Source organism: Fringilla coelebs (genome assembly GCF_963513975.1).
Source record: "Fringilla coelebs genome assembly, chromosome: 3".
NCBI lineage: Eukaryota > Metazoa > Chordata > Aves > Passeriformes > Fringillidae > Fringilla > Fringilla coelebs.
The window spans coordinates 56350455-56356656 of record NC_140030.1 but is presented as its reverse complement, the minus strand read 5'-3'; the positions used below and the strand labels follow the sequence as shown (position 1 = coordinate 56356656).

Sequence of the window (6202 nt, the reverse complement as noted above, 5' to 3'; positions counted from 1 at the left end):
TACTCTCATTAGTGCACCATCTAGTGGGATCCTGGGGGAAACACCCGCACATGTGGCAAAGCTAAAAACATCACTAATAAAATAGCCTGGTAAAAATAGATTGGCTACGTATACTGCATTCCTGCAGCAAAAAGACAGAATGGCTTTTTCCTTAGTAACTACAATTCATGGAAGGGATAAAATGACATTTCCAACCATCAATTAACGTCAGAACTCCATGTAGGAATGCAAGTCTCGGAGACTATGTTGTCTCTCCTTTTAGCATGCTTTGAGACCCAGCAAGAGCCACCCATGTAAGGTAAAGGGTAGTCTTGCCCATTTCATGCCTTTAACTTAACACTCTATTGTGTTTGCAGTTTATTAGACTTCTCTGTTATAATTGGATTAGGATGCCTAGTATGTTTTTCACTGCTTCAGCTATTTCTAAATCTTAGCAACGACCAAGATCTACAATGAAGCAGAATTAAGCTTGCACTTCCCAGTTTCTGCAGCTCTTCCTCATGTGAGGCTGGGCTGTGTGGAGGAGGCAGCATTACCAGCAATCGGGTTTGTGGGCTGTTTGCTCTGTGCTATTTAACGCGCACGGGGGTTTCCTGCAGGCGAAGCAGCTCAGTCCCGGGGCTCCGGGGAGCGTTTGGCCCTGTCATTGTCCCTTTGAAGAAGTGGGAGGAGGCAGAAGTGCCTCAAATGCTGTGCAGGCAGCCTGAGGCTCACCTGTCACTTCTCTGGTAGCTGGGCCGGGAGGAGCCCTGGTGCTGTGCCTGTCGCATCCTCCTTGTCCTCCCGAGCCCGGCACCGGCAGCCGTGTGAATCCTTCATTTTTCGTGCTCCTGGCATCGCTTGGCCCCCTCCCAGCTGTATATTGTGTATCTCTGCATTCAAAGGCACCTTTAAAGAGAGCTACAATTTACCATGCACACTCTTTGAATTGTCCATTCCCCTTTAGAGAAGAAATAACCCAGCGGAAGGCAGGGCGGGCAAAGTAGGCTATTAACAAAGTAACGTCGTATTTTTCACTGTTTCGCCTTGCTTCCTGACGCAACAGATCTTTTCCCTGAATGACACTCCCTCCTCCCTTCACCCTCACTTCTTCCAATCGCATAGGGCTGCGGCTGCCGGGGTGGCCCCTTTCCCCTCGGCAGCCCCCAGAGCCCGTCACCAGCAGGGTTCCCTCGCAGGTCCGGGCGGAGCCGCCCCTCAGGGACCGTCCGGCCCCGCTCTCGCAGCCGCCCGGGCGGGGCCGCGCCTCCCCCCGCCTTCCCCGTCACGGCGGGGCGGGCCGGGCCGGGGCCTGCCCGCCCCTCCACGCCCTGCAGCGCCACCGCCCCCAGCCGCACCCCTGGGAGCGGGTTCGCCGGGGCCGGGTAAGAGCCGCAGGAGCTCCGCCGGGGCGCCGGGGGTGCCGCCCGCCGCACGCAGGGGGGGATCCGGGCGGCGTCCGGCCAGCCGGGAAGGGGCTGTCAGGCGCGGGGAGCTGTCGGAGGGCGGCGGGAAGGGCCTCGCTGGAGCCGGGGCCGCGCCCCCTTGCCCGACCGTGGGGCGAGCGGGGCGGCTGTGGGCGAGGCGGGGGTGGCGGGGCTGGGTCCGGGCCGTGCGGGGGGCGCGCTGTTGGAGCGCGGTCGGTCGTGTCAGCAGCAGCTCCTTTCCCCGCACCCTTCCCTCTGACACCCACGGTACCAGGGCTTTGGGCTTGGCGATGCTCTCGGGGGAGAGTCGGGGCCTACAGCGGGTGTTTTATAGCAGGTGGTGTGGAACTGTAGGGTGGGACGGCCCCCCCGCCTTGTGGAAATGCTCCCCTTGCTGTTGCAGGTCCGAGGTGAGCATGTCAGGGGAGGAGAGGACATTATAAAAGTGCCCGATGTAAATAGTGATCCCGGGCCTGGTGCGCCGGCCCCCGGCACGACGTTATCGCTGTTTTCCTGGTGAATAACTCGGCGCTGCATCAGAAACTCGGGCTTCTTCAAACTCAGCAAGTCAGTGGAAGGTTTCACTCCGTTTTGCATGTAGTGCAGGGCACTGCATCTTAATTGAAGACGCCCGGTGTTAAAATCTCTGGATACTTGGTCAGAATCAATGTGCTCCTGTGCTGTGATCCCCTCCACGAGCCGTTCAAAGGCAGAGGGCTGTGCCAGCAGGGCTAGTGGAGCCCTCCTGAGGGGTCACTATACAGGCTTGTGCTTTGCCGGCAGTGCAGCCCTTCTTGGAGCCTGGGGACTGTGCAATTGCTCTTAATGGAAAAGAAGGAAAAGAGGACTGAAAAAAAAGAGTTTAAATATGTCAAAATTAGGCTCAATGGTGGCAATGTTATGACCTGTGTCTGTGTTTGCTTCATGATGGCACATTTTGTAGGCTTTGGAAGAATATGAGGTAGCACTCTTGGTGGCTTACACTGAAGTGAAACTCTTGAGAGAGGAGAAGAAAAGAGACCATGAGCTATATGTAGTGATTAGCACCCGGGTAGGCCTCAGAGAGACTTGGCATACATTGCAATCAGATTTTGTGCAAAGGTAGCTTATCCTTTGGTGTGCTTGATCTGTTCACTTGGTAGTGAACAAGCTACCATGACGGAGAATTGGGTGAGAACAAACAGCACACCAGATATATCCAGCTTCTCATCCATCTTCTTTTTCCCATGAGATATTGTTTGCCAACCAGCTGCACAAGAAACTGGGCACTTTGAAATGGTCATCAGTTCCATTTTCAGAGTTCTCATTCCCTCTCTTTCCCCATAGTTCCCAGTCGCCAGTGTTCCCTTTCCTTGCTTCATCGTATGGCTTTTAAATGCCTTGTGTGCTCCTAGGAAACATAATTCCCTTACTTAAGGCATTTTGCCAAGCACTAATATGTTCTCTTAGGCTTGTGAAAGCTATGCACTTCCTTCACCTAGTTCATCCTAAATATCAGGGTGGATGAATCAGACAATTGTAAGGGTGGTAATTTTTATCTGTATGTGCTAAGCGTTGGTGATGCATTAGGCCTCATAGAATTTCAGACTTCTGTAATTTAGTTTTTCATGCTGAGCAATTTAAATGTCACTGCTTTAAATTGCATCTCTGTTCAACAGAATAATTTTTTAGGAAAAATGGCTAAAACACTGACCAGTGGCACAATCTAATAATTATTTTAAAAAACCCCAGACATAGAGCTGTTAGATGATGCGAGCTTGATTTTGGTAGGTTTCACCATCAGTAACGTGGCAAGGCTGAGGGAATTGTGCAGAGTAGGTAGGCAGTTGCCTTCTGACATCTCTTCTGTTAGTCTTGATGCAGTTTTAAATAAACTTTGCTTTTTTCTACCATATATGGATTTAAGTTTGACTTCTACCTGAAAGTAGGGGATAAAAAAATAATCTGGAAACTTTTCTTTTAAGAAGGCAAGAAGAATTTAATTTTACTGCTACTTTGTTTGCTTATTTGTTATGCTCCACGGTAGGTTTTGTATTATGGGGGCCCACAGCCTGCCTGTGGACCAGGATTTCAGCACATTAGGAACTGTAAAATCAGCAAGTGGGAAATGTAATATCAGTCTCTAAGTATTTTAGCTAAAGTATAAAGGAAAAAGAGATGTAAGTCCAGGAAAAAATTAAACCTCCCTCATCCCTTAGCAAAATAATGACAGATTTAATGCTTACCTGTATCTTATTAAGTCAGTTGCTAAGAGTCTGTTTTGAGAATCCCTCAGGTGCTGTAGCAGGAGGTCCTTATCTTTTCTGTAGCAAACATTGTGACTTTCTGAAATTTTTGCCCAAGTTTTTCAGCAGTTCATCACTTTTGGCTGTGTTTTGACCCTGCTTGAAGAATTTTGAATGTCTTTTTTGGGAGGGGTAGTTCATAAAGGAAGCCACATATTGTTTAGGAGAAGCTTTGTTATTGTGACCTTTATTTAGGAAAAAAATATCCTGTTAGGAAAGCCAAATGACTTGTTTCTGGATACTTAAAGGTGTAAAATCAGATCAGATTAAATTTTCAAGTATTCTATGGAGTGCAGTATTTACTTTTTGCTTTCTGAAAGTTAAGGGTCCATGTAAGCATTCTAGGTCCTCATGCTATAATATTGCTCAAACAGTAAAACTATTGCTTAAGGGTTCTTATCCTAATGTATTTGGGCTAGATTTCTGGGAGAAGGAGAATTCTTTGAATATCTAAATGAGAAAATACAAAATAGATCAGGTACTTATTAACTGTAGCTTACTGGAGTCTGCAAAATATTTGTGTGACTGCTGTGAAATCTGACATATGCAGTGCTTGTCACATCACTTCCTTTTGTCCTGATGGAGCTTTCAGGAATGACAGTGGGCAGCTGCTTAGATGTGGAGACTTACTTGTCTCTACATTCATAGCCAATGGAAAAGTGGATTTTTTCTTATGCCTGATAAACACCTTTCTAGAAGAGATGTTGGTATTAAGGTTAATTTTTTGTTTTGGTATGGAGTGACGATGTGATGTAGGAACTAGTTAATGCAGAAATTATGATAAATATATTCAGTCCTTTGAATTTTTTAAACCTCAATGTACAGTGAGGTCCTGCTTCAGTTAGTGTTAATAAAATGTTCTGATTTTTCATTTCATTTGTGCCTGTAGACTCAGTTCCTTGGACTTTCTACAGTAGCTTGACAAGCTGAATTGGCACTAGGTATACTCCCATTCAGAGGCAGTGATGTTGAGCAGAAGATAAAATGTACCATCAGAAACTCACACCTGACTGAAACTTTTAGAGGAACTGAAGACTACCACAAGTGCAGCTCGGTTCCAGTCTGAAGGCAAAGTGTACTTCCTGCAACTGCAGCAGGCCTTTAACTTCCCTGTTTTGTAAGTTGTGCAGCCAGTCATACCAAAATATGTTGAGACAGAGTAGTTAAATGCTGTGAAAGTGAAAAGTGGTAATTTCTATGGAAATGCAGTGTCTTGATGAATGCTCCTATCACCCTGGATGGAAAGAAGTGCTTGGTTGCATGCCTGTTTTTTTTCCCTGGTGGTTGAAACCCTGACCTTGTCTAGGTCATTAGCAGTTGACTTTCCATGGGCTCAGCTTATCTGTGTTTTCAGAGGAGTTTGAGTAACTCAGCACTCACAAGTGAAGGGGTTGTGAGTGGAAGTAGGGTGTTCATCAGGTTCAGATGCCCATGTTACTATGAGAACTGGAGGGAGAAAATGTGGTGAAGATTGGGAGGTGATGACAGAGGATGGCTGTCCTCTTACCTCTCTTTCTGTCTGTTCCCTAGACAGTTTCTTACTGTCACCTACCTGTATTACTGAAGTACTCAGGAATAGCTCTGTTAGCAGAAGAAGGTGCATGGAGTAAACCAGCTGCAAATTTACAAGGCTATCCTACAAATTTGCTATAAGTCTCAATTCTGAGTATGTGAGTTGATAAAAATAATTGTGTCAACAATTAGAGAGATCTACACGTGCAGATGAAAAGCTGAACTTTATCTTGTGGACTTTGTACTCTGTCATCTGAATGTCTTGCTATCTATTGTGTATGGCTGGTGTAGAAAGTTGAAAAATTCTTAAGTCTTATGTATGAACAATCTGTACTCTTGTCAGTGTACTGGAGTGTAACTTCTTTAAAGATACAGTTAGCTATAGAAATTTGCAAGACAAAAAAATAAGCAGTAGCTGCTTTTGTCAAGACTTGGATGAAATATTCAGTGTATATCTCTTGATTGTAAAGGTATTCCTGAGAACAGTGTTACAGGCAGCTGATTGGTGAATACAAATATGAAAGAAGAAAAACAAATCATGAAATATTGTTTCAGTACACAAGGTGGCTTGGTCTTTTGCCATCTCTTCTCCTTAGCAATGGCATTTTAACATTACTATTAAACATAAAAGTTAACCAACTTTTAACATTGACTATAATATTTAACTAAAAAGTTTTTTAGTCAGTAGCATTATAGTTAGCATGCTACTAAGCTATGTAGAAATAGTAATAATTTTTAAGAAAACCTGTCAGCAGTTCTGAGAAATCTTTTTCAAACTTAGTTTTTAGGTGGTTTCTTTGGATTTCATGCCTATTATTGTATTTTTCACTGAATTGGTAGATTTCGTTACTTAGTCAATACACCAAGGTATAGAGCCATTTATTTGCTGTAAAGGTTGCATGGGTTTAGTCTTGCAGTACAAATTCAGTGTGATGTTGCCTGGAATTTCCAAAAAAAATCAAGGGTTGTAATTCCAGCCTTGGCCCAGATAAGTGGGAT

General features: G+C 45.3%; 1 protein-coding gene across 3 annotated transcripts in view; it reads left to right on the top strand.

The window, feature by feature from the left end:
- Nucleotides 1–1312: 1312 nt before the first annotated feature.
- Nucleotides 1313–6202, top strand: part of STX7 (syntaxin 7) — a 31289-nt gene continuing 26399 nt past the window's right edge. The window contains exons 1-2 of one of the 3 annotated variants that reach the window (XM_084202470.1): nt 1351–1364; nt 4581–4808. The gene's annotated coding sequence lies outside the window, so the exon portion shown is untranslated. Of the gene's footprint in view, nt 1365–1807; nt 1974–4580; nt 4809–6202 lie in introns of those variants that run through there. The other 2 variants (XM_084202469.1, XM_084202471.1) reach the window with 2 other exon arrangements.